General features: G+C 34.0%; 2 long non-coding RNA genes across 4 annotated transcripts in view; one reads left to right on the forward strand and one right to left on the reverse strand.

Moving 5' to 3' along the window:
- The window catches only part of LOC129061057 (uncharacterized), a 184388-nt gene that overhangs the window by 150945 nt on the left and 17039 nt on the right, over positions 1-16404 (forward strand). For 2 of the 3 annotated variants that reach the window (XR_008528037.2, XR_008528034.2), the window contains exon 7: positions 11007-11165. This is a non-coding gene — a long non-coding RNA (uncharacterized LOC129061057). Of the gene's footprint in view, positions 1-11006; positions 11166-12891; positions 13137-16404 lie in introns of those variants that run through there. The other variant, XR_008528036.2, reaches the window with a different exon arrangement.
- Positions 2611-16404, reverse strand: part of LOC129061058 (uncharacterized) — a 29831-nt gene continuing 16037 nt past the window's right edge. Inside the window, exon 3 of the long non-coding RNA XR_008528040.2 lies at positions 2611-7007. This is a non-coding gene — a long non-coding RNA (uncharacterized LOC129061058). The remainder of the gene's footprint in view (positions 7008-16404) is intronic.

Genomic DNA, 16404 nt, shown 5'->3' on the forward strand with positions numbered 1-16404 from the left:
TGATGCCAAAAAGCTTTAGCTTGTGAAGTTTTATCAATTTCCAATTCTTAAAAGCAAAGGTTGTAAAGAGGAGGACATTGAAACTGATCCTTGTAGACATGGAACCAATTAAATAATAAAGGCACAAACTATGTAAAACATTTAATTTTTAAATTATATTATTGGACTCCAGAATATTTAAACTTGTGAGATGTAGTCTGATAAATCTCCTATTTTTAATTGGATAAACTTGCAATATACACCAAAAAGGATAAAATTTACAAAAAAAAATTTGCATGATCTCCATAGTCATAAATTGAGACATCTGCAATGACTTTTGTATGATAAAAAAATCTACCAAAGAAAAGTACTCTGAATGGAAGCAAAAACAAGGGCCCTTTTAAGCTATTTGAACTAAATTGGATCCTTATCTTGCACTATAGATAAAAATCAACTAAAAATGGATAAAATACCTAAGTGTAAGACCTGAAGCCATAGAACTCATGGAACATAGGGGAAAAACTTCTCAACATTGGTCTTGGCAATAATTTTTTTGGGATGCCATACAAAAAGCTCAGGCTATAAAAGAAAAAAAAAATCACATCACACACCGGGGCCTGTCGTGGGGTTGGGGGAGGGGTAGGGATAGCATTAGGAGATATACCTAATGTAAATGACGAGTTTATGGGTGCAGCATACCAACGTGGCACATGTATACATATGTAACAAACCTGCACATTGTGCACATGTACCCTAGAACTTAAAGTATAATAAAAAAAAGAAAAAATAAACCAATGGGACTACATCACACTAAAAAGCTTCTACATGGCAAAGAAAACAATTTAAAAAAATGAAAATGCAGGCTACAGACTGGAAGAAAATTTTTGCAAATCATACATCTGATAATGGCTAATATCCAAAATTTATTTTAAAAACCCACATAATTCAATAGTGGAAAAACAACCCAATTAAAACATGGACAAATGATATGAGCAGACCTTCAAAGAAAACATAAAAATGGACACTAGGTATATGAAAAGGAGCTCAACATCACTAATCATAACGGAAATGCAAATTAAAACCACTATGAGATATCACCTTAGACCAGTAAGGAAGGCTATTATCAAATGGATAAGATCAAAATGTTGGCAATGTGAAGAAAAGGTAACCGCAGTGCACTGTTGGTGGGAATATAGACTGATCTAGCCATTATGGGAAGAAATATGGAGGTTCTTTGATCTAGCCATTATGGGAAGAAATATGGAGGTTCTTAGAGATACTAAAGATATAACTGCCATATGACTCAGAAATCCTTCTTCTGAATATATACCAAAAGGAGATTATCACCACCTTGTAAAGATTGGCATTCCCATGTTCACTGCAGCATTATTTGCAGTAGTCAAGATATGGAAAGAACCTAAATGCCCATTGATGGAGGAATAAAGAAAATGTGGTATATATACACAATGAAATATTACACAGCCTTAAAAAGGAGATCCTACCATTTGTCAAAACATGGATGAACCAGGAGGACCCTATGGTAAGTGAAATAAGCAACACAGAGAAAAAAATGTCGCATGATCTCAATTATATATTAAATATAAAATAATAAAAGAGCTCAAATACACAGAGATAAAGAAGGAAACAGTGGTTACCATTGGTGGGAGAGGGAGAGAGGAAATGAGGAAGACGTAGGTCAAAAGATGTAAAATAGCAGGTAGGTAGGATGAACAAATCTAAAGATCTAATGTACAACATGAAGACTAAATAAAATTGAATTGTGTTAAGGATTTTTGTTAATTAAGTAGATTTTATCTGTTGTTGTCACACCAAAAAACAAGTTATGTGAGATGATAGATATACTAATCTGCTTCACTCTAGAACTATTATATTTCCTACAATGTATCTATATGTACTCCATAACATTATGTTGTAAACCTCAAATATATACAATAAAATACATTAAAAAAAAAAACAAAAACAAATAGGCCGGGCGTGGTGGCTCACGCCTGTAATCCCAGCACTTTGGGAGGCCAAGGCGGGCGGATTACGAGGCCAGGAGATCGAGACCACAAGTGAAACCCCGTCTCAACTTAAAAAAAAAATACAAAAAATTAGCCGGGCGCGTTGGTGGCGCCTGTAGTCCCAGCTGAGACAGGAGAATGGCGTGAACCCAGGAGGTGATGCTTTCAGTGATCTGAGATCGCGCCACTGCACTCCAGCCTGGGTGACAGAGCGAGACTCTGCCTCAAAAAAAAAAAAAAAGAAAGAAAGAAAGTGAGACTAAAATATGTATACATTTTAATATTAAAGGAAAAAGCTGTGATACATAATGATTATACATATGTATGGGGAACATTGTGTTGTTTCAATACATGGAGAGATTGTGTAATCATCAAATCAGAATCATTAGAATTTCATCACCTCAAATATTTATCAGTTTTTTGCGGTGAGGACATGCAAATTATTTTCCTCTAGCTTTTTTGAAATATACAATATACTTCCATTATCTGAGAATATGCTGTATTTAGCAAAAAATATTTTGCGATTACTAGGTACTTCAGCGCATGTAGAGAGGGTATTTTCTCAGTTAAAAGTAATGTATTCTATGAAGACCAGTCAATTGAAGGTTTCAACAATTTCAAATTTATTAGCATAAAGCACAACTTTGAAAACAATTGCAGGCAATTTTATGAAAAAATGGAAAACAATAAAACTGTATTTCAAAAATACATTGTCCACAAGTAGAATAATAATGACCAATATTACTTGTACAACTAAGATGGTGTTTAAATTAAATGAATATATAATACAAATAATCATACTACTTGTTATTTTAATGTGCTGATAATCAATACAAATATTCTTTTGCTTTTATGGATAGAAATAGATATTGCTTTCTTAAAGAAACATTTTATTTCAAAAATATTTTATAACACTTCCATAGGCCCAAACCCCACTTGTCAGTAAATACTTATTTTAAACTTGCATAAGATTATAGTTATTTTAATACTCTTTTTAATCTCAAAATAGACTTGTTTGGCCAATAAAGTATATGAACCCCTTTATTACAGAAAAATAAGCAGACAATCATACTACAGCATGATTTTAGAGTAGGGAAAATACAGGATTCTTTTGCAAAAGAATAAAAAGCTGTCTAATCTACTCCCTGTTGGAGAGCGGGTCATGGAATGTTTATTAGAGGAAGTTGATGACATTTATACCTTAAAGATAGGATAAGTTATCCAACTGAGGAAACAGAGAAGACTGTTTCAGGGAGGGTTAACAGTAAAAAAAAACTGGCTCAGGGGCAAAGTTAGGCCCTGCCCATGAAATAAGCAAGGTCTTTGGAGTTGCATAAAACAATTTGGAATTAAACCAAAGATAAGGGGGAAATCAATACAGTGCTTAAATAAAGTAGTGTCCTGAGAAGGATTTTCTGAAGGGCATTTAGAAGGTTGCTTCTAAAACACACATAAGTTTCTTAATTCTTTTATTCTGACCTGATGGATTTTCTAGTCCAGCCAGTTGTACCCCTGACCTTGTGCTGTCTTTTTCTGGTATGGCTTTCCTGGGCTCAAAAATCCCAAAGTGCTACCCTCTAAAATTATGGATAAGAGGCTCTATTAATATTTATGTCTCCTAGTGGCGGGCCACAGATATGAATTAATTACTACAGCTGCACAGATGTGGCCTGATTATGCAAGGCCGAACTAAGCTAAACAGCCAGCATGATAAGCCCAAGATTGGCAAGGTAGCAGGAGAATTTTGAGATATATTCAAGCTGAATGCTTTTATCGGTTCTAAGTTGTTAGTTCTTGGAGCAGAGTATTGTTCCCTAACAAAGCCCAACACAGTGTGCAGTACACAACAAGTACTCACTAAATATTTGTTAGATGAATAAAACCAAGAATCTTGAATATGTTTTAGGCCTATCACTATAAAAAATTTTTAAAACACTTTTTTTGGTTATTGTTCTTATTGTAATTGTTCTATTTTGTTTTGACGGGTGATGAAAATAATGCTTCCCTTAGTTGAAATTCTTAGGAAAATGGCTCCATAAATATGTATGTAGGATGCTATTACTCATTATTGACAGTTGTATCAAGTGTGATACAAAACACGATTTTCAGTGACAATGGAATAGTTACAGGCTTGTAGTCTTGGAATAGCCCCTGATCACTACTGTTACTGATTCTGTCATTATATTTTGTGTCACCTGGTTCCCAGTGGACTGTCAACACTCTTTACATCTTGGAATCTGAAATCAATTTTGTTGAGTTAACAAAGCGACATCATTACATGTATCAACTGGGGGATCTCAGATAAATTCATGTGGGTCTGATTATCCTTAAATAAACCATATAAACAGTAGATTGTTATAACTGACAAGGGATCGTGTTCTGTCTAGTCAGAGAACTTATGTTAGGGAGGCATGCTGTACAAAGTATAAAAATGTTCCAAAGAATAGAATTATTAAATTTCTGTTGTTTTAAGCAACCCAGTGTGTAGTACTCTCTTATAGTAGCCCAAGAAAACCAATACACTGTATAATGGAACATTATTTAGCCATAAAAAGTGAATTAAGGGCTGATACATGCTACAATACAGACAGACCTTAAGAAAACACAATGTTAAGTACAAGAAACCAGACACACAAGACTATTTATTATGTGGCTCCACTTATATGAGACATCTAAAACAGAAAAATCTATAGAGATAAGCAGATTAGCACATGTCAAGGGCTGGGGTGAAATGTAGAGTGACTACTAAAGTACACAATTTTTTTTGAGGTGATGAAAATGTTCTAAAATTGTCGTCATAGTTGCATAACTCTGTCATTATACCAAAAAACCATTGAACTGTATAATTTTAAAATTATGTGAATTATATCTCAATAAAATATTTTTAAAACAGTATTATTTAACATGATTGTGGTTGTATTAGTGAACAACAAGCTATCATTGAAAGTCAGCTTCATGAAATTTTCTAAGTGATATTTTGAAATACTAGGTTATTCACCCATACATTTTCTTAAATCAAAGGAAATCCCTGCACCTGGAGTAAGAACTACCCAACTACCAGCATGAAAAGAGTGTTCAAAGACTCACTTGGAGTAATAATTATCTAGTAGGAGTCAGGTGGGACTCCTAGAAATTTGTATGTGCTCCTTGGAGACTGTCCGACCCTCTCTGTTGCAATATTCACAACCCTATCCCCATTACCTGATTTGGGACCATCTGTTCTTAAACACTTCTGTGAATCTTTCTTTCATTGTATAACATTAATTGAAATGAAGTTCTTCCTTGAGGACACTGTTTCCCATGTAGTGGATTTTTTTTTTACTTTCAAGCAGTGGATTTTTTTTACTTCCACATACCACAACACAGAAAAAAAGGTTTACTTTTCATTTATTTCTTTTCTTTTAAGACCTACTCTAAGTAGTAGAATTTTTTATCAGTGAAATTTATTTACCTTGCTTATGGAGACTCACTTTGACTAACATTAGACACTTAATTTTTTTTATGTGGATTAGTACACAATTAGACCCTTCTCTCAAAGCGGTGTATTAAAACCAAAATATGTTTTATGTGACCCTAAGTTCTCTTTTCCCCAAGGTGACATAATAACAATATTTCTTAGAAAATTCTTCATGCACAGGGAGACAGCTGATCTTTTATCATGTCTCAAGGACATATCATCATACATGGATGGCATTCTAATAAATGGAAATTAAATGGTGAGATAGATTGTTCTGGTACTGAGAAGGAAGGTCTGGGCTAGTTAATTAGACTTAACAGTCATTTAGACAAAAGATAAAAAGATGATGGAACTTCACTGGAGTGAGGTTACTGGCTTTCCTTCAGCCTACACTCTCAGTTCTGCTAACGACCTATTTGTTTCTCAAACCTAGTCTACCCTGGCCATATGGACCCCAAAGAGAAGCTAGATAACTTATGCCAACTTGAGGCAATAACTGGGAGATTAGAGAGCTAACCAGCAATTGGTACCTTCTTTTCTTTTTCCTTCTTTCTTTATCTTCCTCCCCTCAAATAGTCCAGAAGTTAATACGGCTCATTTTTTTCCTTTGCTCGGTGTGAATGGATTAGTAACGATTGCTTTGAAATAACCTAAAACAATGCCCTACAGATAACATTAGCCGCCATTTCCTGTGCAGAATTCTTCATTAGCTCTGCTCCAACCTTATACCTTGATAACCTCTGCCTCCTTCTACATTTTTCTCTCATGATTATTGCACCAAAATTCCATTTTGTTATCAAATCTAGGACCTTAGTGGGAGTCATGAAGCGTGCTGTCTCCCTTGCCCATTCTCTCTTACATAGCCCATCAAACCCACCCATTAGAACAATTACCTTTTTACTTCCTGAATTTGTCCCCAACCACTTATCTTGTCTATTACCACTGTCTCAGCTTCATGCAGGATCTAATTTTTTTTCAGAACTATTGTAATATTCTTCTAATTGGACTCACTGCTCAGTCTTGCTTTTAACTAATACATCAAATGTCTGTCAAAGTGATCTTAAGTAACATATATCAATCACTATGTTACTCCCTTTGTAAACTCCTTCAGTGAATTTCATATTTTTTTAAAAAAATCTAAGTCTCCTGGAATAACACATAAACCTGAACTTATATGAATAATTCTGTTTCAGAGTTTGCCAAAAGAAAATGAAAAAGTCAAGTAAAACAGTTTAATTAAAAATAATCACCTTTCTCACTTCTTAAAAAATTCAGACCTTATCTCGTCATTTGGTCTCATAGCTTTTGTTTTTTCCTTTTTTAAAATTGCTCTCTCTCCATCTCAGTCTACAGTAGGATCTTGATGCATAAGAGCTTTTATATTTCCACACATTTAAGTGTTATTATTTCTACCCCATGGAATGCCCTTTCCTTTCATGACGCTGAGGTGAAATTCAAATCATTCTTCAAGTCCCAGATGCATTGTTACCTCTATCATAAGATCTTCCACAATCCTTTTAATCAGAGTTTATCACTGTCTTCTTGATCTACAAGAATAATAGATTAAATTTTATCACAGTACTTTAAATTTTTATCATAATTATATATTTCATGGCTATTGCTACTATAGAAGAGCAAGGTTGGTCTCTATTATTATGTCCTCAAAACCTCACATAGAGCCTGGCCTATATGTGATCTGTAAATATTTGTCAAATGAGTGAATGATTGAATGGATTCATCATTCACCATAAATTAATGAGTGAGGTCAGGTAGAATGACAATAAATATTATGTGGCTTGAGCAGCTAATACTAGGGACTCAGGCTTGGTATTTGAAGACCAAGGACCATATCTTTGTTTCTGCAAAAAATTAAGAGCAAAGTGGGATAACAAATCCAGAGTACTGAGATATTAGGCAGAGAGTCAAGTGAGTGACTCAGGGACAATGGGATAGTGGGACATATGGTACAGAAAATAAAGTAAAAATTTAATTACTTGAAACAGAGAGCTAGTTAAGGACAAACTATGGCCAACATGGACTACAACAAAGGAGCTGAGTGGATCTTTGCAGTTACACCAAGACCAGGCTGAATAGCACTGTTTAAAAAAGTGACTTCAGCTTTATCAATTATTAGTGTGTGACTAGAGAACAGGTCAATGAAATCAATACACATTTTTTTAAAACAAAAAAAACCCTGTTCTCTACTTGTTAGCAGCCAATGGGAAGTGTGTTTGTGAAAATAAATAATTTCTATTGAGAAAGAAGAAACTTTGAGTGTTATTTATCTTTTAGCTGATTATAGTGCGTGCATTTTGGTTGATGTGGGTGCATAGAATACACACATTTGGATGTATGATTATCCATGTATGTATGTACACATATATACCATTTTATCCAATAAAGGATGTGATTTCAAGTGTTTTAGTCATGTTGCATTGATATGAGTTACCTTAAACATCTGAATTTTAACATTTGAAAATTGAACTGTAAGCTCTACATCCTATGTAATTTTATCACTGAGATCACAATGTTTAAGTTAAATAAAGAAGAGACAAAAAAATTTCTTTTTTGATTGAATCCATTACTTTACGCAAGAGGAAAAAAATCTTTTTTCTTCAGTTTTATTCAAACAATTCAGTTAAGTACTGAATTAATACAGTTAAGTACTGAATTGTAATCTGATAACTTTAATTTTCAAATTATGTTTTATAAAATAACTCAGAAAGTTTTAGTATACAGAATGGCCGCCTTTAACACCCCATCTTCTTGATTTAATGCTGTGATTACTTTCCCATTTTTACTTTATTTTTTATATGTGATATCTGATGTAGGTGAGATATACATATATATGTTATCGCATATATATAACATAATATAACATAAATATAGCATAATTGTAAAATTAATACTTATAAACCCACCACACAGCATAGAACAATACTATCAAAGATTTTTTTCTAAATATAGTTTTTAAATTTGAGGAGCACAAAGCTCTTCAAAGATATATATGCATAATATTATTGGATTTCTCCATACACTCCAAAGAAGATGTGGCCATGAAATATAAACAAGTGAAATATGAACAGAAGTGTAGTAAGAACCAGACAGTGATTCCTCATGTTTCCTTCCTCCTGCCATGGTGATTATGGAAACATCTGTTTGTTGAGATGAATCCTCTGTGAGTCTAGGACCACAAGTGACTACTATGACCAGATACCCTTTGTTGACCCACTTTATACAGGTAATGAGAATGATAAATAAAATTTTGTTTAAGTCATTAAATTTGAGATTTTTTTCTTACTATAACTTAACCCAGACTATCTTGAACTCATAACAAGTTGATATAATTGAGATTTTTCATCTGCATTATATTGAAAACACTCCAACCCATGTTGCTAAATGTTCTCCAAATGTGTGGTTTTGATAGTTGTTCTATAGATGTGGCATTATTTTAAAAATCTAATAATTGCAAAATACTTAGATGTTTTTACTTTTTAATATTTTATGTTATTTTGCAACATATCATCTTGAACTGAAATGTATCCATATCCATTTCTTTATGAAAAAGAAACAGAAGTTGAGTAGATGTAGGAACCCTGTTAGGACTTTCGATGCAGTTTGCTAATTATTTTAAAAAATGGATGAATTCATAATTCCACTGGCTGTGTTTGAACACGCTCATTTCAACTCATTCTGACACTGATAATTGTAAAAATAACACTGTTGGTGGGACTGTAAACTAGTTCAACCATTGTGGAAGTCAGTGTGGCGATTCCTCAGGGATCTAGAACTAGAAATACCATTTGACCCAGCCATCCCATTACTGAGTATATACCCAAAGGACTATAAATCATGCTGCTATAAAGACACATGCACACGTATGTTTATTGCGGCATTATTCACAATAGCAAAGACTTGGAACCAACCCAAATGTCCAACAATGATAGACTAGATTAAGAAAATGTGGCACATATACACCATGGAATACTATGCAGCCATAAAAAATGATGAGTTCATGTCCTTCGTAGGGACATGGATGAAATTGGAAATCATCATTCTCAGTAAACTATCGCAAGGACAAAAAACCAAGCACCGCATGTTCTCACTCATAGGTGGGAATTGAACAATGAGAACACATGGACACAGGAAGGGGAACATCACACTCTGGGGACTGTTGTGGGGTGGGGGGAGGGGGCAGGGATAGCATTAGGAGATATACCTAATGCTAAATGATGAGTTAATGGGTGCAGTACACCAACATGGCACATGTATACATATGTAACAAACCTAAACATTGTGCACATGTACCCTAAAACTTAAAGTATAATAATAATAAAAATATAAAATAAACTGTAACAATTTGAGAAATGAAAATATCTTGTTTTTATAAGGTGTAAGTGTGAATTACTAGTGATGGCAAACACGTTTTCCATATACATGGTGGTTTACATTTATATTTTAATAAATTTGATAATTCACACACAACACATTTCTTGTGACTTTAAAAGGCTTTTATATATTAAATATCTTAAACATTTTCTGCTGTTAATTTGAAAAATATGTTTTCACTCCAATACTTGCTTTTAATATGAATTATGGTATTATTTTCAATGAACAGAAATTTAAATTTTGTATGTTGTGACTTCTTTTTGTTGTTGTTGTTGTTGTTTTTGATGCTTACAAATCTTTCCTCATCTTGATATTCAAAATTTTCTTCCATATTTTTTCATCGTCTTGAGGTTTTATTTCCATATTCAACTCTTTGATATATCAAAAATGTATTTAGTTTTAAAGAATAAAACAAATGTATTTTCTCCCAGATAGTTTTTAACTTTACAAAAGCTGAGATACGTGCATATCTGTGTTAGATGTTATAATGTTATATACTATGTATTTATAATACATATGTTATATATTCCCTGGTTATATATGAATATTTGTGTGTGTATACAGTTACTCCTTGAACAACATGGATTTGAACTGCCTAGGTATACTTACACACAGATTTTTTCAATAAATATATTAAAATTTTTAAAATATTTGCAATAATTTGAAACAACTGATAGATGAACCACATAGCCCAGAAACAAAAATAAAAAAATTAAAAAATGTGAGGAATGTCATGAATGCATAAGATGTATTAAATATTAGTCTATTTTATCATTTTCTGCTATAAAATACATACAAATCTATTGCAAAAAGTTAAGTGTTATTAAACACAAACACAGACATTACATGTTGCCATTTGCAGTCAAGTTAAGTGGATGCAATGATGCAGTATTAAATCATAACTGTATAAAATTGACTATAGTACATGCTATACTACCATAATAATTTCATAGCCACCTCCTATTGCTATTGCGGTGAGCTCATGTTGTGAGTATCCACTTGAAATGCAGTGTGTCTCTAATCATCTCTATGTTAGCAGCTCGTCTCTCCAGTAAATTGTGTATCACAGTAAAAAGTAATCTCTCGCAATTCTTGTGTATTTTTCATCATGTTTGGTACAATACCGCGAACCTTGAATAACACCGTGAGACCCATAGGAAGTGCCACTAGTGATGCTGGAAGTGATCCCAAGAACCAGAGAAAAGTCATGACATTACAAGAAAAAGCTGAATTGTCTGATATGTGACATAGATTGAGGTCTGCAGCTGTGGTTGCCTACCATTTCAGAAGGAAAATGCATCTTGTAAACAGACAAGGTAAACTTATGGTATCAAAAAATATAGTACAGTACTGTAAATCTATTTTCTCTTTTTTTAATTAATTTTCCTAATGATGTTTTCTTTTCTCTAACCTAGTTTGTTGTAAGGATATGGTTTATAATACATATATCATACAGATACACGATTGACTGTTCATGTTATTGGTAAGGCTTCCAGTTAACAGTTGGCTATTAGTAGTTAGGTTTTGGGGAAATCAAAAGTTATATGCAAATTTGACTGCATGACGGCTTGGCACTCTTACCACTGTGTTGTTCAAGGGTCATCTATACATATATGCATATATATATACATATATACATATCTTATTTAGTGTATAATATTGTCTCAAAATTATTTAGTATATAATATTGTTTAAATTTTTCTGATTAATTCCTGTTTATCCTTTAAGCATGTTTCAAACTATCTCTTATGCTTTATTGCAATGCATAGTACTTCCAGAACATATTAAATAGCAGTAATATCAAACATCATCTTTCAGTTCCTGATTTTAGGAAAAATTTATTCACTTTTTAGACCAATATTTTTGAAGGCCAGGCAATGTTTTGAGGCCCCATGTCTTAGGATTTGGTAGATGTACCAGGCAATGTTTTTAGACCTGGGAGTACATTGGTGAAAAAGACAGACAAGCTTTCTCTTTTGTGGAGCTTAGTTTCTAGTTGTGGGGAGACAGTCACATAGTAGACAAAGAAAAACACAAGATGATTGTAGATAGTAATATGTGGTGTGAAGAAAGAAAGTTAGAACAGTGAAGTGCAGAGTGATTGAGGAGTGGTACTGTGGTTTCATGGTAAGGAAGGGCCTCCTTGAAGAGGTACCTCCTTAGGTGTAGGGATGAGACATAAAGCAGACAAAGATTTTGGCCAGTAAAGATAAGGAAGAAGAGGAAGGAATGAATAGTAAATTCAGAAGTGCTGAGGTTCATAGTGTGAGAAGAGCAAGAGAATGATTACTGTGTCTGTAATTCAGCAAATAAAGAAAGGAGGGAAGGGAGAAAAGGGGAGAGAGGGTGAAAAGTTTGGTTGGAGTAGGCTTATGTAAGCTTGGCGGGCCAAGAAAAAGACTTTGGATTTTGTTTAGAGTGCAAGTCAAGTTATTTGAAGTGGTTTACATTTTTAGAATCATTCTGGCTATTGTGTAAGGAATGGATTTAGGAGGGTAAAACGGAAGCAGGAAGCCATCTAGGAGTCTGTTGGAACGTGTAGGTGAGAGATGGTGATACTTCAGACAAGCAAGGTAGCACCAACTAAGGAAAAAGTGGATCAATTTTGCATATATTTTGAAGGAAAAGTTGTCATGACTTGCTGATTGTTTTGCAATTGTGACAAAGAAAAAAAAGAATGTAGGATTATTGCCATGGGTTGACTCCTGGGTAGATAAAGTAAAATGAGGGAGACTTAGAGAAGAATACATCTGGTGCAGCAGTATGCAGCAGTGAAGAGTTTCAGCTCTTGTGAAGTTAGAACATCTATTTGATATTCCAATGTAGTATAGAGTAGACACTTGTGTATAGAAATCTGGACTTCAGGGGAGAATTTAGGATTGGAAATAGAAATACTTTTACTGTCTCTTATGGAGCACCATTAAGAATGAAGCTAGTTAATGGCTAAGTTATCTTTTATGAAGAGATACTAATAAATAAAATATAAACATTTACAACCATTAGGTTATTGACCATGTACTTTTGTTTTTGTTTTTGTTTTAGTACACTGCCAAACAGAACTATTTCTAGATTTCAGGATAGAGTTTTCTTGAGCAAATAGTTATATTGGTTTAATCACACGTACAAAATGGATGGCATGTATAAGCACAAAGCCACGTGTCAAATAACAAATATGAGAGAATTAACGAAGTTAATAAAAACAGGTAAAAGGTCTAAATTTCTAGTTCTTAAATAAAATGTAGTATTGTTTGAATTAGTAAAATACGTTTTGATCTTCACTAACAGTAATATTTTGATACAAAATTTGAGGACAAGATTCTTTAGTACTTAAAAATAGTGTTTCTAACTGGTTATTCCTTTTTAACATTTTGTAAAAAAAAAAAAGACCTTATTGTTCTCTCTCATATTAAATAATTTTGGTAAAAAAAATTTGTAATGATTCCAAATTCGCCCCACAATTATTAAAAAATACAGTAATTAATCTGTTAAAATGTTATTCTGCTTTTATTATTAAATGTGGAATATTTCAAACACATAAACTTACAGACAGTATATGATAGATCCTTAGGTACCTACTACTTGAGTTGAAAAATTTTTTAAATCTGCTCTTATATGTCTCAGATCTTTTTCACTCTAAGAAATAATAATTGATAGGTATAATTTGTTTATGTATGATGCATGATGGGTACAGTTTTTACGAACATGGATGTCTAATTCTCCCAATATAATGTGTGTGTGCCACATGCCAAGTTCTGCATATGTATAAATCTGCTTCAGTAACTCTTTGCTTCTTCCAATTCATCAATTTGTCTATTCCTGTAATAGTATCACACTCTTTATTGTTATAGCTTTATATTAATTCTAAGACAAGTGTTCATTCATCCTTTAACTTCTTCAAAATAATATTGTCTGTTCTTGGACTTAATACTTGTATATGGATTTTATCATCAACTTATTAAGCTCCATGATGAACTGTGTTATATTTTTATTGAAATTGAGTTTTTAAAAGAATAACTTTGGGAAAATTGCTTTTTTGTTTAAAACATTTCACATTCACTAATATATCCCTCCATTTATTATTTTGCTGTTGTTGTTTGTTTGTTTGTTTTTGTTTTGTTTTGTTTTTGAGATGAGGTCTCGTTCTTTTGCCCAGGCTGAAGTGCAATGGTGCGATCTCGGCTCACTGCAACCTCCGCCTCACGCGTTCAAGCAATTCTCCTGCCTCAGCCTTCCAAGTAGCTGGGATTACAGGCGCCTGCCACCACACCTGGCTAATTTTTTTATTTTTAGTAGAGACAAGGTTTTGCCATGTTGGCCAGGCTGGTCTCGAACTCCTGACCTCAGGTGATCCACTCATCTCAGCCTCTGCAAGTGCTGAGATTACAGGCATGAGCCACCACACCTGGCCTTTGTTGCTGTTTTTAAGGATCTTTGACATTTTCTGTTGGATTTTCTTAGGCATATTCTGTTGTTATTGTGATAGTCACCTTATTATTTTATTATATTTATCACATTTTAACTGTTCTAGTCAGGTGTGTAAAATTCTATTGATGTGTATACTGACCTTCAATCCAGCAATATTACTGAACTCTCTTAGTTTAATAGTTCATCTCTAAAGTCACTTGGATTTTCTATGCTGCAAACATATGACCTCTGAATAATAAAAAAATTTTCTTCCAGGCCTTATTTGACATATTTTATACTCTTACTTTAGTGAATTGGCCACAACTCATATAGGGCAATTTCAAAAATTGCAACGGTTGGAATGAGATTATTAAAATACTAGGGGGGTGGGTAGTAAGAGAGGATAAAAGAGTTGAGGACAAAGTTTTATAGGATTTTTTATATTTAGGGAGTTCAAAAGTGAGCCAGAGAAGAAGGCCAGAAATGATCAGAGCAAAAAATAAAACTGGATATTACAATAACACAGCACTGGAAGGAAGACTTTCAAGAAGAAAGCTGCTATAAGCAGTATCGCAAGTTGCAAAGAGGCAATCATTTTTGAGCAAAATCTGCTGGATTTTTCTTGCTGAAGTCCTTGATGATCACTGAGAATCCAATTTAGAAGAAGAGTGATAGCAAAAGTCAGCTTCTAATACATAAATTACTAAAAAAAAATAGTGACGAGTTCAAGTTGAGAATAAAACTATTCTTTCAAATTGTTTTGGGGTAAATAAGGAAATGCAATGGGATAGTCACTTAAGGGGTTAAATATTTGAAGAGAAATTGTATTTTAAAACTAGAGATCAGAATTTACTATAAGCAGAAAGGAAGTAGCCATTGGGGATGGAATGACTGAAGAGCAAGATCAATTTCCATAAGAAGATGATGATATAAAAACATAAGATAAGGTAGGTGTTAAACCTGACAATGAGAAGAAGAAACTTCTCTCCAGAGAACCAGTGTGAAGGAAGAAATAGAGAATGATGGTAAAGAGATATGAAGAGGAATGGAGAATACACCTTTGAAAGGTTCAAAGAAGATTGCTGGGGTTAATGTGAGTAACTGAAAGTGTTGTATCAAGATCGTCCCTCCAATCTGGTTCTCATATTCTCATATTTGAGAGAGGCTACAATACAGGACAAGGCACTAAAGCTCAGTTCCACTAGTATCTCTCTAGGACCTTGCGAGCACAAGATGGCACTGCTGAGTTCAGCAGCAAAGACCTAGTAGGTTTAGAACAAGATAGACAAAACCAAATGGTAAAATATATTAAGGTGGTGAAGAACACACATTGGAAAGTGTATTTTCCATTTAAAAAATTCAAGTTCACAATCTTAAAATATCTAACTAAAGAAAAAAGCACAACAACAACAACAACAAAATGGCACTACTACCAACAAAATCTTTGGCCTGGATGTAATCTGTGAGCCACCAATTTTCAGCCACACTTCTGGAAGGAATGATGACTGTGGGGTCAGCCTGGGAGAAAGCAGCAGCATTCACAGCTTTGCTTCATGTACCTGTAGCTTTGTGTAGAATTCCCTCCCCCTATCATCTCTGGTTTTCAACAACCAAAGATTGGACAAAGAGAAGCCAGCATGACAGACTGAATCAAGACTTGTGAATTGAACAATGAGAACACATGGACACAGGAAGGGGAACATCACACTTCGGGGACTGTTGTGGGGTGGGGGGAGGGGGGAGGGATAGCATTGGGAGATATACCTAATGCTAGATGACGAGTTGGTGGGTGCAGCGCACCAGCATGGCACATGCATACATATGTAACTTACCTGCACGTTGCGCACATGTACCATAGAGCCTAAAGTGTAATAATAATAATAATAATAATAAAAAGAAAAAAAAAAAAAAGACTTGTTTTAGTATTCTCAGGGCCAGGATATGTTTGGGGAGGATGAGGCTTGTCAGAAGGTTGCAATGATTAAAACAAGAGTTCTTCCAAGGAGGTATCCAAAGGCCAAAGAGAAACCAGTATCAGGTCATCTGCATAAAGGAGTTAGGCAGAACAGAATAATGCTTAGGCAGCAATGGTTGGAAATCAAGGGAGGGAGATTAGAGAAACAAGAGTACAGAGCTCAGGAAGGGAGGTCT

This window comes from Pongo abelii, chromosome 7 (assembly GCF_028885655.2).
Source record: "Pongo abelii isolate AG06213 chromosome 7, NHGRI_mPonAbe1-v2.0_pri, whole genome shotgun sequence".
Lineage (NCBI taxonomy): Eukaryota > Metazoa > Chordata > Mammalia > Primates > Hominidae > Pongo > Pongo abelii.